General features: G+C 32.3%; 1 protein-coding gene across 1 annotated transcript in view; it reads left to right on the top strand.

The window, feature by feature from the left end:
- Positions 1-2,144: 2,144 nt before the first annotated feature.
- Positions 2,145-21,445, top strand: part of Tk (Tachykinin) — a 54,022-nt gene continuing 34,721 nt past the window's right edge. The window contains exon 1 of the mRNA XM_069059516.1: positions 2,145-2,299. The gene's annotated coding sequence lies outside the window, so the exon portion shown is untranslated. The remainder of the gene's footprint in view (positions 2,300-21,445) is intronic.

The following is a 21,445-nucleotide window of genomic DNA, read 5'->3' as shown; positions in this document are numbered from 1 at the left end:
CGCGCGATACTTCGTACTTTCGACACGATACGATAAGTTTTTCAATTCTTAATTTAAGTATGTGTCATGTTTCGTAACAAACTTGTACTTAGTCCGTATCTGTAGCATGAGTTTCTCAGATGATTTCCAATTACATGGTCACAGTGACAGTTGCATGCTTATCATGCCGCAAGAATTAACACACCCACATAATAGTGTTAGTTCTACCTGTGAAACTAGAAACTTCCGTCGCGATGGTATTTCCATAAATTGAAGTGGTCGTGGCCAATTGGCTGCTGAAAATGTGTAGTATGTGATAAAGGAGGGAAATTCAGGCAATTTACATCATTCGAACATCTCAAATCAACGGTCTTCGAAAGGATGGGGTGCGTAACCACGTACCACATTCCTCCTATAATGTAAAGAGTTGTGATCCTCAGAACGATAACAATGTTTTGGCCTTTGCTCACTGAATACGAATACATATTTTTCATCTTGATGTATGGTTTGTTGGTTTGTGATTTGGGAACTGTTTTATTACGATTACAAATTCGCGTTGTCCCATTCGTGTAGTTTGTTTAAAAAAAATTCTACTCTACTCGAAGATTTTATGGCAGTTTGGTAGGTCATATAAAATGGAAGTGTAAAAAAACTCATTTATACTCATAACAATTTAGAGACAATAAAAGGATCATAAATAAAAATATGATGGGAATTACTCATTGAATTATGTATTAAATTGATCTACATTTTTAAAATTTATGAGTATTGTAGATTATTTCATCAAGAGTAGAAGTGACTGTTTTTGTGCTAAGCCCAAAGATTGAAGACCGAGACGAAGTTGAGGTCGACAACTGGGCGACGCACAAAAAAGAGACGAAGTTGAGGTCGACAACTGGGCGACGCACAAAAAAAAAATTACTTTGAATGATATATAGGTACTATTTTTTGTGCTGGCATAGTTACAATTGGGCTTGGATTGGTTATGAATTTTCTAAATTTTATTTGTCTTATAAAAATATTTTTTTATCTAAGTTTAAGTGGACGATTAGCGTGCGGTAATGGAAATGAGAAAACTCTTGTGCTGCAATGGACAAACAAGAAATCTAAGGCAAGAAAAAATAAACTCATTGTGGCAAATCAAGTATTACTGACAGACAATTATGTTTCTAATGTAATAAAACAAAAGGTGCTTCGTAAATACAAAAAAATGCTAAAATGTGTTAATTTTAGGTTTGGGGGGTTTATTTATAAAAATTTTGGTTGGTGACCTTGCAAGCTATAAAGTTGCGTTTGAATTTGAAATTCGAGCACTGACAGATTGACATTTGACATATTTAGTGCTAAATCGATTACCAACATAATTTTGTTTTAGTAATATTTATTATGTTAATGATTCAAAAATATGTTTTATTACAAAAGGCAGCACAAAAAATATTGTATGGTACTCTTGTAAAAACTCCATTGCTTTACTCACTCACATACAGCGCTCGACTGCGTCTCGCGCCATATTACCGTTCGTAAAGCAATGGATCGTTTTCAACACTTGTAACATAAATAACTATTATCTTTAAGGGGATCACAAAAAAAATTCGGACATGAACTCATTTATTTTTTGCAGCAGTTACAGCAAAATGACAATTTTCAAACTCGATAAATAAATCGTGAGAAATGCTTCAAATGACGTTTGACTCGCTCAAGCCGCCTATGGACATTTTAATTCCTAGGACTTGAAATGTTTCAAGTCTGCTTACAAAAAACCCTACTTTAACCGTTTCTATAAAGATAGGTACAGAAAGGCGCGATTTCCGACCGCTTGAAGATAAAGGTTTTTAATGTAAATTAACAAGATGGATTTAATTTTCAACCTGAATAAAACATATTTTCAATTATTTCAAAATATTTTACTGCCTACATATTTCACAACTTGCACAAATGCACCTGCCATAAATCAATTATTGCAAATACCAGCCAGACATCGCTTGTACTTTTTTACTCTAATTTCGAAAAACGAGCAACGATCCTGTAGAGGCGGTTTACCTCCTACGTATTCTTTCATTGATAATATAATGCCCTTGCGTCAGTGATGACAAAGTCCATCTCTGATAGGCTAAACCAGGATTCCTGCAAGAAACCCCTACTGCCATTGGTTAGTCGAACGTGTATTAAGCTCCGCAGCTTTGGCGTGCTTCAGTGCGCCTCGATACCTGTATATCAGTGCAACACACTTGTTCCTGCAGCAGCACGCGTCCCGGTGCGTTATTTCTTCGGTGCTGCGCTTCCTGCTGGTAGTTGGAGACTGTTAGAATCAGGACAAACGGTGAGCTTTTACAATTTCAACTAGTCAACTTTGCAGAAAGTTTATTCCTTCGCAATTAATTACATTTCTTGTAAGTTAGTTACGTTCCGCTTCCTCTCGCGCATTTGGAAATATATTAAACATTCTAAATTAAAAATTAAGTCAACTACCTGCAGGACATCTTATAATTATTCTAATTTCAAAAGGAATTTTGTATGCCTTCTGCTTCCAAAAATTTAATTTTGTTAATGAACACGTCGTTACTAAATAATTTTTTAGGGAAAATTGAAAGACGGTCTCTTGAGGGGACATTAAAATTATTAAGACAATAAAACACGACATCAAGTCCTAACGATTACTTGTGCGTGTTGAAAGTCTATTAACTGAATTTCATAAATAATTTAAATTGCGACAAAGCTATGTATTCACCACGTCATTGAATGAAAAAAATTATACTGAAAACAAGAAGTCCAGGAAATAAAAATTTCCTTCAATTACTTAATTTATTTTAAAATTCTTTATTTTACTACTTCATTAGTTTATTTATTTTTAACTTGGTGTGACTAGATTTACGAAAACTTACATAGTCATTGGAGAATTTTTGACAAAACCCCAAATGAAAGTTTTATTTTCAGAAAAAAATTTACAGCAAGAGTCGATGTTCGAGTTGATAAAGTTCACGTGAAATAACAAACTGCTTTTCCATTACAAAGCATAAAAAATTTAATTCAGAATAAACGGTGCTTAATTAAAATAAAATTACTTAACAAACTGTCCATTCAACGAAATGAACATAAATATTCAAATCTGGTTCATATTAATGAATGTAAAATCTTAAACTCGAAGAATTGAATTGATACTGTTAAATGACAATTTTCTTACTGAATAAAGTAACAAAAGCTGTAACTTGATTAATTAATCGAAAAAGTCACTTCAATAATCTAGTGGTAATTAGTACATACTGACAAATCGATTTTTTAGTTATCATATTTTTATGACAGGACGCGAAGATTCTGTGGGTCCTCGATTATTCCTCAGTAATAACAAATTGTTCAATTTTTTAGAAAAATTAAATCGAATTATCTATAGCAAAAATGAGCGATGTAATTAATTTTTGATAATCATTATTCTGCTTATTTTCCGTGAACAATTAACTTGTAACTTGCAAAATATACAAAAATGCCTGTTAATGTAGATTTATTTATATTTTGATTTGCTGTCAAAAATTAGGAATATCGAACATCTAGCAATACGATATTTACGTATAAATTTTCTGCAACGGTACGTAATCATTGGATGGGAATTTTATAATTATGCTACCTTGCAGTTGTTATTTTCTGAATTCCACAACAAACGTGATGGGAAAAGCAGTATTTATGCATTTTCGTAAAAAAAATAAAATAAAATAAATGCTGCATCAGGAAAATATCAACAAAGCTTACATCTTTACATTTTTTTCTTCTGAAATAATATACGATTTCTAATAATACTAATTCATTTTTCTTCGTTTAGTTAATTTGCTTATTACTTACATATTTAATATCAATTTGTTATAATAAATTTTGAAACTTTTAACGTTTTCTTCTTCTTCTTCCTCTTCTTTCCTAACTACAAAAATCACATTGCCGTCAACTATTATTTTTACCAATTATAATTATATTGGCAGTTAGAACAAAATAAATTTTGAAAAAGTGATACATTTTTCATATACATATGTATATCTATTAGTGTTTTTTTTGCAGCAGTACGCGAAACGAGCACTTTGCGTACCTAGAACAGTAAATTTTTCTTTTATAACAATTACGAAGTTGCACAAAAAATGTTGTGTACACCTTGGCCGCGAAATCCTTTAACATCCTCGAGATTGTCCTGTCTCGGCTGCAAGCGGCGACAATTTTTTCGTAATAAATGATTTTTAACTTTGATTTCGAGATGTTAATACACATTTCATAAATTGGTAACCCGCAATCTCTTATTTATAAAACACATTACTTGAAAAATATTTCAGTTAAATATATCGTTAAAATTTTCATTTAAAAAAGGTTAGTTTCATTCCTTGCTATATTGTTTCTTGAAATTTAAACCAGCAGTTTTTGTTATTATTAAATTACCTTGTTCTTATTAGATGTAGAGACATTTTTTCGGTTAGATTTTATGCGCTTTGTTACTGAAATAGTCACCGGAACCTTAAAATAGCATTCGGTAGTTAAAAAGAAGGAAAGCTCACTAGTTAACAATATCAGGCTTAACGTCAGTTTTTGTCACTTTAAAAATTACAAAGAAGATGTGGATTTATTATCACACAGTTAAACTAATTATACTACTTCCATTAATGCTTACATAAGTACATCAAAAAATTTCTACAAAAATAATGAAGCTTATTTTGCAAAGAACCTTAGTGTTTCTTGTGAACTCATTAACTTGTGTGAAGTAAAATTTGTTAATGCTAGCTTAATTTGTACGATGCTAGACCTCTCGGATACAAAGATAAACACGAGAAAAGGCTAAATACTTGACAACTTTAATTACATACGAGCGTTTATTGGGTTTTTGTGTTTTACCTGTGATGGTAAATTCGTGCGCGTTATCTTGTTTAAAAATTAGGTGCCATAGCCGCAGTTAACGTAATGGGGAATTTTTTTCATTTCTTACACAAATATAGATCTAAAAATTAAAAATCGAATTTTGTGAATCAGTAGATTTTTAAAAAGAATTAATTTATCAATATGTATTGCAGACGTTTCTTCTGAATGTAATCTCCAAAGTTTTAAATAAGGATAATAACACCTGTTGTGAAGCAAAAGTAGGATAAGTCGATAAACCAGCTATTGGGCTATAAAAACTCACCATTATTAGGATTGTCATAAAAATTTGACACGAACGCCGAGCAGTAATACCTATTCTACTAATTTGCTGATAATTTGGGGATGATTTAAGTTAACGCACGCGAATCTGTTTCCTGATTTGTGAACACAACAAGTGTAGAGATTTGGAAGGTTTCCAAGATTTTCAGTAGAATAGATTTTCCCGTCTGTCACTTTAGCTGCTCACTTTATCGTTTTAACAGTTTTGTAGAGAGAACAATTTGTTATAAATATTGTGTTTTGGTTTTGTGTTAAAACTAATAACGTATTAAATTTAGTAAACATATAAAATAGTGTAGGAAATTTGCAAGTAACTTCTGGAAGTATCTGGTCGACCGTTGACATTTTGGAAAATGACACGTAATGTCTTGATAATATTAGTTACAATATAATGATATCCTTGTTTACTCATCCATTAGATACTGATACAAATATCAAGTAGAAATACTTTTGTTATTACTTATTAGATAATAGTAAAGTTTTTTCTCAGTACTTATACTGTTGTTACATCATTTGCGTCATTTTAGCTATTAGGAATTATCATTTACAGTTATTAGTTATATTCACTTTTATAAAAGTTTCCGTGTATTTCGTTCTCGTTCTTAAATATCTTAACCAACATTTAAAGAAGCATTAAAACAACTATAGTAGTAGGAAACGATATTTGGAATGACTTATGTAGGTTTTTATAACGTACTAATACTTTTGTGAGGGTTGGAACGATTGGGACAGCCCATTGCTGTCGGCCATCATAAATTACTCAAATTATTGAAGGTTGAGAAATGGGCCGTATTGACAATTTTTTACTGCGGTCCAGATTTGATAACTCTCCACACAGTTGATTTTCGAGTGTCAAGTTACTTCTGCAGTTTTTTTCAAGGGCTGTGGTTCACCATGGGTTTTTAATTTCGTGTCTATGCTCAAAATACACTTTTTTGCTTCATACGACGATTTTTTTTTATTTGGTGGTAATTAGTAGTCCTAGGTAGATACCTAGCAGGGCCCCAAAAATTCAATAATTTATTATAATATCAATACAAGAGTCATTATCTACATTTAGTAGATTTTGAAGATATTCAATGTCTGTTTAGATTTGTTACAATCAGTTTATTAAAATATTTAATATTACATTTTCATTTCCGGAAACTGAATAATATACTTCACTTTAATTTTCTGGATTACCTTAAATCTGCAATGCGATAAACAAATAAAAAAATAAGGGGCGACCCTAGAAAATAAGACTTCTGAAAACATGTGGCGTAATATCAATCATACTAACAGCGATAACTAAGAGAGGTTTTGCTGAAACTCCAATAAAAAAAGGCTATGAATGATAAACGCACTCACCGTTTTCTTCGTTCTCATTTCGAAGATATAATCTTATCATCATGTATATTCTGCATTCTCCAGTGAAGACAATATTTTAAATGAAATTCACGCAAATGTCAAAATTGGCAAGTGACAGTTTATTAAGTTACGCCACACGTTTACAGAAATTTTGTTTTCCATAGCCGCCCATTATCTCTTATTTTCTTATCATATTGCATTCTCATAGCATCATTATAATTTGAAAGCGGTATTTAAATACTTTGCTCTCACATTCAATGAAGCTCATGTGGTTAATACTTTAAACTCATTTAAATTCACCGCAACTAAAACAGAAACTTTCAACATGCTTGTCCCACTTCCCTTAGTGAGCATATCTGTCATTTGCAATAAGATCCAGAGTGCCTTCCTTTAACCCATTTTAGTAAACCTTTTTATATGGATGTTGACGCTTATGTTTTTCCTATTTATCGGATAAGAATAATTTTATTATGGATTGTTTGTGTCCTTTGATGCTTCTATCAATATCATTTTCGATGAGTACCTCACGCATTTTACTGTATTTTTAATGTTTAATTTAACAATAATTAATTTTTAATTAAGTGTTACAAACGTATGTACAAAGTGTCTGTAAAAGAACGTATACCAAGAGTCCTGTGGAATTGTGCAGCTCTATAATTTTATTATGACGGACTTGTCGAGCCGTTGAAGCCGTTTTAGTTGTTTTGCTTGTGATTTCTTCAGTTTTTCTACCTTTTAATTATTTTTCATCCTACAACAGCCTATTAAAAACCTGTCATTAATGGCCATACATAACCTCTTTTTTTTATTTGGTACCACAATATGCTACAGAGCGGCAATAATTCCACAGGACTCTCGACTCTTGATATACATACGTTCTTTTATAGACACTTTGTATATCGTAACATCAAAATACAAAATTTGTACAACTATTGTGTCAAGAATAGACTTTAACACAGTCATTATAACACTTCAACGGGTTTCGAAAAGGAGTTCTTTTCGATACGCGTTTCAGGAACATTTACTTAAATTTTTAATGTTGGCACTGATTGAGAGTGAGTAGTGGCTACGTGATTATTTCACACTTTAAATTTAAAACTTGAATGTTCGTTTAGTTACCAGTGTTACCAACCCTTTATATTTGCCAAATATAAATTTCCTACCATTATGTTTTGAACTTTTTGTTAATTTAAAATTTAAAATAGGGACAAAATAGAAAAAAAAACATTGTATTACACTCGTTTTACAAGCCATTTTGTCGCACTTGTTTGCTTTATAGCACTCCTCGCTGCGCTCGTCGTACTCTAAAAAACGCGTGCGACAAAATGACTTGTATAATAAATTACTATTATGAGTATTGTGTTATATTTGTTGATTTTTTTTTAATTCTTACTGAAATTAATTATGTATTAACATATTTTCATTCTTCTGGCTTAACGTATAAAAAAATAATTTACTGAATTGTGCAATTAATTAAGTACTTAAGAACCAAAAAAAGGTCTGAAAGTTTTTACTAAATATTTACGGTCTAGAGTTTTAGACAATATTTAATCCGACAATATCTCGATAAAATAAAACTAACCGTGTGGATGATTTTCGCCGGAAAGTGAGCTTTACTAAAATTGTTCCTTGACTTGAGGTGATTAAGTCGCCTTGAAGCCAATGTTGTTAACCAACATCACACATTCGCACATAACGACTTTCATAATCGATTCGTTTTGAGTGAAAAGTGCTTTCAAGTCGCATTTCGCCATGTTTTATTCATAAAGTCAGAAGCATAAATTACAACATTTTATTACTATTTGAATTTGTTTATAAAAAAATCAATAGCGGCGTTTGAACTCCTGCAACAATGCGCTCGGATTTTTATTTCATCAAAACAAACTATGTAGCGCAAGTTTTCGGTATTACAGTTTATTTTCATTAGAAGTTGATGGTTCGGCTTAAAATCTTGCGAGTTATGATAATAAAGTGCGGCTTGTTTAACGTTCGGAACGAAACGATCTCAACATGTTTTATTGTACTTTTAAGATTAATCTCGCTCCTTCTGTTATCTTGGGCAAACTCTCTTGGAATCGAAATTTAAAACAAATTCTGCGGGCGAAAGTGGCGCCCCTTCGATGGCCGAAAATGCTTATTAAATTAGAATGTTATTTCAAGTCACTGTTTTAGCTCGTTTTAATTAAAATTTAATCTTGGCATTTAGTTCCTATTGATTGACTGTTAAAGTCCTTCGATAACTGATGGCTCTCGACTTGAAAATTTACATTGTTATAGGTGTACTTATTTCCGCAGACTGTAAATGATTGTCTCATATAAAAGCTTTTCATTCAATACGGCATGGTTTTATCGGTGATCTTTCCCATAATAAAAATGAGATTACGTATGGCACGTACTGAATATACTGAAGTTAAATTGAGATTTTCATATCTTTTCATTACAGTAAAAGATTAGATCGTTTGTGGAAGCTTGATACTGGTCATATTTATTCAACTTTGTCGTGTTGTGGTAATGAAATTATAGCTAATAAAGTTTGTGTTACGATTGTTATCTGACGATTAACCTTTGCCGAGACTCGATTGACTATTATGTAATACATACTAAATGTGCGAACGTGAAAATGGGAAACAAATTAATACACCACTCTCAATCGAAACAATATAAACTGCCTTAACTTCTAAAGATAACAAATAGGTTCACAACAGCACCTCGTTGACGTTTCTTTGGAATTTCAACGAAAAATCTGTTTACATACCAGTGGCGTCGCGTTTGGCAATACAGCCAATCATTTGCAACGCCTGATACTCTGATTTGTTTTCTTCTTGATCACCTTGTGTAAATATTGATGATGTTGTAGCATGTTTCGTATTTTTAAAAAATAATTTCCTTTGCATAAAATTTTCATAAAAATTTCAAAGAGCAGGGCGTTTCTTTTTTGATTTAAAAGTTTCCTTTGAAAAATGAATTACGGCTTCAATTGAGTGCTTTCGTAATAAATAGGTGTATAATAATAGTTCGTATGTAAATTGGGCTTTTTTGACACGAGTGGGCCAATTTAAAACGCGAGTGAAACGAGTTATTTCACGTTTTTCGTCAATTGAAATCTAAATAACAGGTTAAAAATTTAAATAACTCAAAAATAAGACAAGCTTTAGTTATTATAATAGTCAGAAAGTATTTTAAAAACAGATTTAAAAAACCTTCTGTACAACATATCTATCGACAAACTCGCAAAACATTCACTTTGCTCACTAGTGAGAAAATATTTTTTCCTCACTAGTGATTCAATTGCCATCTTTGCTCGCTATTTTCAGTGAGCAAAGACCACTGAAATTTAAAGGTAATGGACCATGTTGGCCTTACTAATCGCTGACTCTCACAATTGATTTTGAGGGTAACACCGACTAAACTGTTATTATAATGAACATAGCATTTCATGGAAACTGTCACACATCCAGAGTTTCTCTACCCACACATTTAACTTCAATAATGGATTAGTTACGGTAATTCATACACCACTTGTAAAATAATCACACGTTATTTGTTAATGTAGGTGCACACCGGAGAAACTTTGGATGAATAACTTTGCACCAAGTTCTCAGGAGTTGGTTAAAGCGAGGATGTGAATCTTGCACGGTTTACGGAAGTGGAGGATAAAATGTAGGTGCATCAGAATGATTTGTCTTTTCCTAATGATTTGAAATTGGAGAGTAACGAAAATGTTGCCAGCAGTGCACGATATACGCGGTGTTTGTAATACATAATGCAACAGTTTCGATCCTCGAGTTGTCTGTTCAACTTTTTGATATGTTTATCGAAGATGAATCAGATGGAAATTTCGGACCGATATTTAGAAATCGTAACATGGTTGACCAGATGGGTTCTGAGAGAATTTTAAAATCTTGATCTTAATATTTAGTATGGATCAACTGCACAAATAAAATTCTTTTGAATAATTTTTGTAAACAAAATTTACAAAAGTCTAAATGTAATTCAAATAACAATAACTTGCCGAGTCAATTTCCATTTTTATCTAATGCGATAAAAGAAGTATTCATTTTATGATCTTCAATATTTCACGCAAGATATACGTGGGTTTGTTGAGAACACTTTACTACCAAGCAAATCTCAAATAAGCAGTTAAATAGATTCTAAAAATACAAATATAATATTTCTGAAGTAAGCTCAATAGTCAATTAAATAACAAAGTGGGTGTTTCTTTCGCTTATCTTTAGAAATAACAAATTCCGCTTGTTGAGAATTGCAATATTTAAATTATTCGGTGAGAAGCTTCAGTTACAACAAGAACTTTTATTTTCAAGCGGTCGCAAATCGCGCCTTTATGTATCTCTATAGAAACGGTTGAAATGGCTTTTTTTCTAGCCCTAGGAGTTGAAATTTCCACAGGCAGCTCGACCGAGTCAAATGTAAGGAAATTTGAAGCATTTCTCACGATTTATTTATCAATAATTATAGGAAATATTTAATAATTAAATTGATCCTGTCGAAATTATGAAATAAGAATGACCCGCATAAAAGAATATAACTAAAATGTGCGATCAAAAAATGCTAATTTTCAACCTAAATTTTATACGCAGTTATTACAAATTCTTATCAGATTCAACATTAAAGAGTAACGATTCGACGTAAATACACCCTTTTAAATTTAAAGCCTTTTTAAAAGATCTTGCGATAATTTCTAAGAAGGGAAAACATTTAACTTTATCCACTAGAGTTTACACAAATTGTTAGATGTAGTTTTCAGAGAACGTATCTCATTATAGCTAAAACAAATTTAATTGCTTTGCAAACATAAACTGCATTTATCTAACGATGTGCAAATTTGATTAAAAAATAATTTCGTAGAAAAACTGGTTTGGCTTGCAAATTCTTGAAGGTAAGATTCACTGACGTACACATTAATTCAACTAATCGAAAGATCTCTTAAAATGTTGACTCGTCACAAATTTACTTCACGAGAAATTTGTTAACCATACAAAAAATCCCATTCGATTACCCCTTTAATAAATTGTGCAACGTTGCATCGTTTGCAGTATACAGGGTGTTTCTGAAATAAGTGCGTTAATTTTAACTGGTAATAGAAGTCATCAAAAGGAACAATTTTTCTCTGCCATTTTGCCGAAAAACGTTGCGTAATGGCTTAAAAAAGTAGGAAATATTTTCCTAAAACCGTTCATATCTCTAAAACTAAGCTACCTAAAAACGTGAAACAACCAGATTCTTACGAAGTGGATTTTTTGCTATACGGGTAGATTTATTTGAATTTCGATTTCGGCGTTAAAACACGTTTTCTGGATGAAAATGGATGTTTTTTCGTATTAGCGCTGATCTCAATTAGCCATTGCAGTATTTAGTGTAGTAGTAGTGTAGTAGGGCTATTTTAGTGAAAAATCTCTCCAATTTTTTTTGGAATTAAACATCGTTTTTCGGCAAAATGGTAGATAGAAAAGTTGTTCCTTTTGACGAGTTCTATTACCAGTTAAAATTAACACACGTATTTCAGAAACACCCTGTATGTAATTTAAATTTATTTAATAAAATAATAATTTAAAAAATTATATAACGTCATTATTTAAAGTGAAAATATACCTGACTTGAAGACTAATGGATCAACAAAATTCCTTTGAGTTACGTACCCAATTAGCAGCCTTTATGGACAACGTAATCGTTATCCAAATAATAGCGTAGGCCTTTATAGTACAAACTGGACATTGATTAAAGCTACAAATTAGACCGGATATTAGTGGTAGGAGTGGCAGTAGAAGTTTTCTTATTATTACTTCCAAATAACGAATTTAAACATTAAAAAAATTAGACATTCCATTTTTACAGATTAATTATTTTTTGTCATGTAATTTATCATTCCCTGGCTTGACTGCTCCTTGAAAACTTTCAGAATTTAAACATTAAAAAAAAATCCAATTATGTACATATCTTTATTTTTGTATTGTCATTATTTTTTTCGAGTGTTTATTTAAATGTATCCTCAAAGGAGACGTTGAAGAGTCGATTGTGAACGCACCACGGATTACAGATCCCGGATTAGCTGTTTAAACGTAACCTCACTTTTTGGGTTGTTTGTGTTTGACGAGTGGTGCGTTCACAATCGACTCCTCAACGCCAACTTAATATAATGCTCTCTAAATCTCGATGACATACTTTGACTCATTACGATGTGGATACAATATTGCTAATGGAAGCACCTCCTGTTCTTGAACCAATTATACAACCTCCCTCAAAGTCCTTCAAATGGAGATAATTGACACACAAGCAGCGAACTTTGAATGTTGTTTTAAAAACCTAGTTTTATCAATCTAACAACTAAAACATATTTAACCAGATTTTAAGAATTATTTGGAAAATACAATAAACAATGTCATTTATTGGACGAGAATAGAAGATAATTTAATAAAAGTAAGAAGTGATTCAGTGATCGAAAGACAGAACTGTCGATTTGTAAATAAGTAGAAAAGCTGCGCGAGCTTTTACTAAAGAGAACAAATTGATTCAACACACGTTTTTGACTGTCTATCAGAACATACGTTACATGTTAAAGTAAAACTCTGGTATGTGCTTGCTTTAAAGTTTAACTCATCTCAAGTGAAAAAGTTTCTTGTTGCGTTTCAGTTAGTTTTCCGCCGGGTTTCGTGCTTTTAAGTACCTGTTGTATGTCTCTGAATACAATGATTTGAACATGTTTGCATGACATGCAGAAAACAAAGTTAATAACACCGAAATAATCTAATGCTGGCAGATTTTAATGTAATAACAACAAAGCACTAACTTCAATTCATTACAATTTAATTCACCCTGCGAGACTTGCTAATTTGTTGATTAGGGAGTTTTATGAAAACTACACGTTTTATCTTGATGTTATCACTATGGTGTCTTCATAAAATAAAGCAATTAAGAAACTTTCTACTTATAATTATCAGCATAATAGCCCTCCTGTGTCCAGGAATTTTCTTAATTTTATCAAAATTAATGTCTTAGTACAGGCTTTTCTCTCTAAAATTAAAAAAAAAGCTATTTCATTCCAAGAAATACTTTTTAGGCAACCTGAATGAAAACTGTAATTTTACGTACTCACAGGCGGACGAAAAGTAACTATTTTTCGGACGCACTTTTTCGGACGCTGACAGTGGCGTCATCTGTGGTCTGTTTAGTAAGTTAGCAACGAAACCGTCAAAACCGACAATTGTCCTGTCACCATAAATTATGTAAATAAGTAATTGTGTTGCAAATAGCAAAAAAATACTATAAAATTTTTTATCTATTCGAAAAAGATAGATAGAAAATAAATTTGTAATTTTTCCAATGATGATTTTTGCTTTGTTGTTCGTGTGGTCACCTAAAAAATTTAATGTGCACCTCTGCCAAAAAGTGCCTTTTGTCCTCGTCTGTTTTCAAGCCTCGGCTGCGCCTCGGCCAGAAATCTCAGACTCGGACGAAAAAGATGCACTTTTTGATCTTGACTATTATTTTTCATTTGTCTTATTTAATTTTGAAGTCTACAATAGTAATATGTAATAGTAATATCCTGCAATTGTTGTGTAGGAGCACATATTTGTAATATGTATATTTAACGTAATTTGTTTGATTGTCGGAATCATATTTTTTGGTGAGATTTTTTCAGCTGTTGGTCCAGACTCTAGACAAATAATTGGTTAAACAGTTAATTCATTAATCATTTAATTGAACTGAAACTGAGGTGTTTTGTGTTGTAAACTATAATTGCTGCAAAAAGTAATTTTATCTCTTTTCAAAGCACAGTAGAATTTTTATCAAAATGGTCCATGGACGAGAATATTCTCGTGCGAAACGCAAATCAGAAGAGAAATCCAATATTTTACACGTGTGATCTGAAATCTGAAGTGTAAATAGGTGCAAACTGACATAGATATCTGCGAATGTCAGCAGAAATCTCCAATTGAAATCGCCCATTCTTTCTATTTTTCCAGTGCGTGTTCACCTGACCAGAGCCAGTTTGTACAACCACCTTTTAAGTGGTTTCCGATCTGCGAAATGTTTAGATCGAGACTTACGCAGAGCAGAACAAACGCAAACTAATTAATCTCCTTCAAGACGTCAGGATTATGTAAGGGGCGCCAATGACAAATCGCTTAACAATAATTATCAGAATTACTGTTTACATCAACTGATTACCAAGAACTACACGTTCATAAATTGCAGGTTGTCTGACTGGAACGTTCGATTTTTCTGAATGAAAGCAGGGTCGTACTGTATCTCATTTTACACGGAAACCGCCACTCCAACCTCCGAATAAATTTGCAAGTTGTCGCAAACGAGGTGAACTTGAGTTTCTAGGAAAGATTGTGTTTTTGTTAGGGTTTTGCGTAATTTAGGTTTTGCTTGGAATTTAAAAATGTGAAGAAGTTTGTCAAGTCTGTTTTAACAGGAATATATCCCGAGTGTTGCGTATAATAACGCACCTGCCATGTTTACTGCTGAAACTTGCTAAAGTGACATGAAACTTTTATGGTGCTGAAAGAGCTGTATTATGCATTACCACCCGGCTTACATCTTTTAAATTCAATTAGAAAGGGGTGAAAGTTTGATTAGCGAAAACTAATAAAGATGGTTTCGTTATAAACGTCTATAACCTATAGCGTCTGTTTATCTGTGTAATGCCTAATAACAAATAGAGAAAAAAAAATACCTAGTGGGGAAAACCAATGTTTCCCGCACCAAACGAAAAGATAACAAGGCGTGAGGCTGGGCTGAGGCCCGAAAACGACCAACCAAGGCATACAAAATATTTTTTAATTTTAGCTTTTATTGTAATACCTATTCTTGATAAATAACTAAAAAAATCTTCTGAGATGAAGGGTTAATGTTATAGTTCATATACATGACACACGTATTATGTGATATGAATCACGGCCTGCGGGTACTATACTGCGCTTGACGTGAATGAATATACATTGACGGAATTAGAAAGGCTGAAGCTCTAAAATACGTATTTTAATGTCCATCCTAAAGGTAACTAGGTTTTGTGTCACCATTTTAATATATAATGGGAGAATTAATTGTTTTAGAAAGCATTGGAAAGACATGTTCACGGAATATTTGTTCTGAACAGACAAAATTTTGATGAATACAAGCTAAGATATGTTTTATCAAGAATGGAAGAAATAGAAATATTATGTCATCAATCATCGCCGTCCCCAGTCACCCCAATTGAAAATTTTAAATGACAATTACATAATATAAATAGCCACGTTACTTTGGAAATGTATTGTGGGTTGCATTTTCAATTCCGCCGGGCTCATTATCACTCGTGAAATACCCTGTATACTAAATTGCCGTTGTTTTGATAATATGTAATCAATAATCAATCAATAATAGGTAATAACCTATTTAGATACTTGTTTTTTGTTTTAGTGCTGTTACATTCATATACACTGCAGAGTACTGATCTTTTTTATTTTCCATGGAAAGCTAAAGTTTTGTAAATGCAACTTACATGATCTATCAACAAGGCTAATAAGTATGTCAATAAATACGACTGTCCGGAAATGTACAAATTAAATTGAACTGTCTTTCCTGCGGGTAATTTGATAGAAATAATGATATTATTTTCCGAACAGAAAAATATATAGTAATAGATTATTTATGACAAATTCCTATATATTTAATATCATAATTTGATATACAAAAACAGGAAAAATAATGGAGTTGCGTCATGAAACAAAATAAGAATAAATAATTAATTTAATACTTATTGAAAATTTATTTGTAGTCAATATTGTCTTGATTTTACCTTGCAAGATCTCCTAACTAATCTTCGTTTACTTGAAAAACTCTAAAAAATCAGTTTTTTTCATTCTTCTTTTCAAAATGATTTGTTTAAGAATATTTGTATCAAAAATTAACCTGTTTATACCCTTACAAAGGTAGTGTCAATTTTTTTAAAAAAAATAAGCCAAAATTGTAGATTTTCGCATCGATTTATAATTTTTTTACACAATTTACTGTTCAATTTGTGAACAGTTCTTTTCGAAGATTTCTTGTTGCCAAAAGCAGAATGAAATTTTTCGATGTATTATTCAGATTCTAGAGGATTGAAACCTTTTTAACAACTTTTAAAACTTCTAACAACTGAAACTGTCAAAGTCAGTAGGTAGTGTTTGGTGCTCGGAAATTATACCTACATGTGAAAATGATTTTTCTTTTGTTGCAGGTGAGTTTAATGCAACAATTGTAAAACTTCATACAGGGCAGTGAATCTTGTAAGTAATATTTTCATTTATGCTTAATATTGCAACATTTAAAAGTCAGTAAAATTTTGGATTTAAATAATACAGTGTTGAATTTTTCTTAACAATAACTATTAAAATACAACGGAGCTTATTAATGTATAGATTATTAATAGTTGTGTAACTATCTAAGGGCCCGATTTGAAGTCATGGTGGCAAATAGGTGGTGCAGCGCAAATGTGTGGCTATGTTTGTCCTACACATTAATTACCAAAATGCGTCATCTTTCTCTCTTGCGCCGTTACCATGACAACAACAAGTGCGACCGGCGGCAAGTCAACTTGAAATCGGCCTCTAAAGCATAATTGATTCAACAAGGCCTTGATCGTACTTTTGTTTACTGTAAAAAATATTTGATTGATTTATTTGAACTAGTAATAATATAATATTTTCACTGATTAAAGTTAACCTTTCAACTAAACGTTCACATTTTCCCCTTCTATTATAGGTTCTTAGAAATGTTTCCCCCAAAGTAAATCACAGAGTACAGGGTCAGGGTAACGCCTCCCTCTTTATTTCTTTGTGTTTCTTGGGACAACTGGAAACCAAGTTTCCATTTAGATTACAAGGAAATTACCCGATGTTTATTTAGACCCATATAGGAACTGTCGTCCAGCTTAAACTTCTGTAATCATTTGCCGGATTTCATTGTTTCCTAGTCCACAGAGGTTTTAAACTGTAAGAAAATATTGGAATTAGTTTTACATTTGCCAAATTAAACATCCGCATAACTCTATGTTTGCCAAAGATCTGAAACAAGATTTAATTAAAATCATATTAGAGTTTTATTCCAAAATGGCGGTGGGATGGCTCGTTTATTTTTCAAAACTACCATAATTTCATTATCCATGAATTCATATGAATTATTTCTCGTTAATCCTGCTGCTGGTTTGCATTGATTGACTGTTGTCACCATTTATTATTTATGTAAATATATAACAATCATGCATCAAGGATCGATCCTATTTATTTATTTATATCTTTCGGTTATTTTTTATAAACAATTAATATTAAATTACGCTCAATGTCATGTTACTTTGTGGAGAATACACAATTAGTACCCTATCCACTCAGGATAATTTTTTCAACAATTTTTAAATCTTTTAATATTTAAATGATTTTAAGTATCAGTTATAATTTCTAGTGCATGAATTAATTATGATTATTTCCTTCATGTGTTTAGCAACCAATTGCGTCACAAATATTGACCAATCAAAACGAGAAAACAAAAAATAACCCGATAAAATTTCTCTAAAATGCACATGTGCAATAATCTGATAAAAAATGTCGGTACCTGATTTTTTTTAAATTATTTTGAATAAAAAGGATTGGAAATAATGCGTTTGGTTTCATTCTGTTCAGGAAATAATCAGCCGTATACCCCTCGTGCAAAATTTTAATATCGGCAATTTTTTTGCTAATGAACTAAACATCCATAAATTATTCGGTCAGAAGACCAATTATTGTCAAATAAAAGCCCTCGACTTCGTCTCGTGCTCTTATTTGATAATAATTGGTCTTCTGACCTCATTTATGGATGTTTTCGTTCATTAGCAAAAAAAATTTGCGATAAAAAATTTTGCACTTGGGATATAATATGTGAAAAATTTTCCAAGCTCACGAATGCGTTTGTTGTGGAAATAAACACGAATTGGAGATGAACGACTTATTTTCAATTCAAACAACAGCAAAAGCATAAGTGAAAAGCGATAAAATATTGGGAAAACTATACACATGCAGGTGGGAGATTCGGCAAGAAAATTGCAGTTACTTCAGGAGATGCATTTATTTTAAATCTCAACCTATAATGTTTGCAACAGTGATCAATGAAATATTTTGGCCAATAGTATGTATCAAAATAATTTTCGTTGAATAATTTCCACGTGCGAGTTCAGCCAATCAGAGCGCTTGCCTTCATCCAATCAAAAATGTTTATCGCGATAAAAACGCCCTACTACGCTGTCATCGGTCAAAAGTGATTAAAATTGCATGCTGCTCCTGTCAGATTCTCAAATTGTTTTTAATAATTGTGTTTTTAATAACTGTATTATAAATAAATAATTACTTAAAGTTAAAGTTTGTATTCTGGAATTAATATTGCCAAAAATAACAAGACCAAATTTTTAATATCTGATAAGTTTCGCTTAAATATTTTTAAAGGTTAAATCCTCGAGCTAAAGCTCTCGCGCCCAACCAGAATAACAATGCTCAAATTCAACTCGTAAAATTGGCAAAGCAAAAAGTTTTCGTAAAATTGAAAAATTTATCCGACAAAAAATTTAGGTCTTGTTATTTTACCTTCGATAACTATTATAAAATGGCGAAAAATATCCTGAAATTTTTGTTGCTGCCATGACATCATGACAATCCTACAAAATCCAAGCTTTATGCTGAAAATTTAATACAGGCGTGCGATTTTCAGTTATAATCTCCCTGGTGCTGAATTGTATCCGGAAAGTTTTCCTAGCTCCCGAATGCTTTTGTTGTTGTGGAAATAGCATGAGTCGCAAGCGAGTGCCTTATTTCCGAACAGCAAAATCATGAGTGCAAAGCGAGGAGATAATTTACGGAAACTATTTCACAAGCACGTGGAAGATTTTTCACGAAGATCGCACGTTCGCACCAAGTAATTACGCGAAATGTATCTATCGGGTGTTCACTTAAGTTTCTCCTCAAAGTTGGCATTGAAGAGTCGATTGTGAACGCATCACTTGTCAGCCTGGAGAGTAAAAAACACATACAACGCAAAAAGTGGGGTTAGATTTAAGCAGCTGATCCGTGGTGCGTTCACCATCGACTCTTCAACGCCTACTTTGAGGAGAAATTTAAATGAACACTTGATATTTTAAATGTCAAACCAAGTTTTCATGATGAAAATGATTAAAAAATAGCCAAGGCATGCACGAATGAAATTCTACTTTTTAATTTTTTTAAATGGTTAAACATTTTCGGGAAATTGCCATGACAACAGCACTCAACGCAATATATTGGATTGGACTAATAATAAATTTAACATATAATTTTGTACGATTTAAAGTTACGTCCATTTCCCGATGTGCCATTACTTTACCCTTCTTTGCTGCAGACCTTAGAAAAATATTTCATGTTATCTTAAAAAACAAAAGCCTTCGATGTGATACAAAAGCGTTACATCCCACAGACTCACCAGGATTATAGGCGAGCAATATATCTGATGGATCAGTTCTGGTTTTATTGTAGTCTATATCATTGATGAAATGATTTGATGATGATCAACCTATTACATTTTTATAGCATTTTCTTAATTGAGCGAGGAGCGAGTCTTGAGAGAAGCAAAAGTTAAGATTTTTTTTACGATTCCATGTTTTTTATTTTGCAAATAAAAAATAAATGATGACAAGAAAATATTGTATGTAGCATGTAATGATGTTGGTTACCTAGTGGAGTAATGAGTCATTACGCACCGCGGTCAGTAAAAAATACCATACAAGGAATGAGTTATTTAATGGGATTTCGTAAAGTAATTATCTATGAAAGTGATTAACAAATCAGCAGAGCTTATTTGCTCATATGTGAATAAAAATGTAAATGAAATAACCAGTTCGTTAAACATATCTTTCATAGGTCGACCGCACAACTCCACCGGAATCAAAGCGCTCGTACCAAAGTTGAGATTTAAGTGCGCAACTGTTAATTGGTTCATAATGAGTGCATGATTAAAGAGTTAATTGCCTCAAGTTAAGGCTAATTTTCTGGGGGTTTAATTACGTTCAGTTCTAGATGTCGCCGTGCATGTCATAATTAATATAGGCAAGTCACCTTGGCGGTTGTTGAAATGCATTTATTTATTTCATTCCCGCCGGAAATAGGACGATTATGTCGTAATTCCTTGAATTCGAGCTGATTCAAATTAATCACAATTAGAACAGTTTCGCGCCTTATTGGCTTTTGCGCTATACAAATATGTAAACAATAATGGGTTATATCAGAATTGATTGGCACTTATGCATGTGAGTAAAAGCAAAACTCTGTTGGATGTGGCAAGGCAAATAATACAGTATGGACTGGTCTGATAAGCTCGATAATTATCAGTTACTTGTTCACACGGCCACGATTATTCATCCTGTGATGTATTAGGGAATTTATTCGCACATTCAATGAACGACGACAGCCCGTCTGAGTTTCACGTAAACAACTCTGGGGAGTTGCGCGCGTAAATGACAAAAATGCTCGAGAGGATCGCGATTTTTTCCATATTTTTTTCAAAGTTACCTCTGTAATGAGATTACGCCGGAATAATTCGTCATTTTTGCGTGGAAAATAATTATGGTGAAACCGACAGTACGCCTTATTAATTACATTAAAATACCCTGCAGATACGGGGGAGATAGTGACACAAAACATAAAATAATTATTTTATGAGGGATGCACGCGATTTACCCGATAATATATCGCTCCAGGTTCTCCGGGACCTTACAGAAAGGTTTTCATTCGATCCGGATTGTCCGGTCGCCGTAAAAACAGAACTGCAATTTCACCAAGTTGATACAGGAAGTATTTCTTATTTAAACTGCGCTACGCTGAATTGGCGCTTTCGCGACTTCTTTTCATACAAATATATTTACATTTTTCAAATACCGTCGTTTTAAACAGAAATGCGAATGATTGATGTGGCG

This window comes from Tenebrio molitor, chromosome 9 (genome assembly GCF_963966145.1).
Source record: "Tenebrio molitor chromosome 9, icTenMoli1.1, whole genome shotgun sequence".
NCBI classification, from domain to species: Eukaryota; Metazoa; Arthropoda; class Insecta; order Coleoptera; family Tenebrionidae; genus Tenebrio; species Tenebrio molitor.
This window is presented reverse-complemented; position numbering and strand designations above follow the sequence as displayed.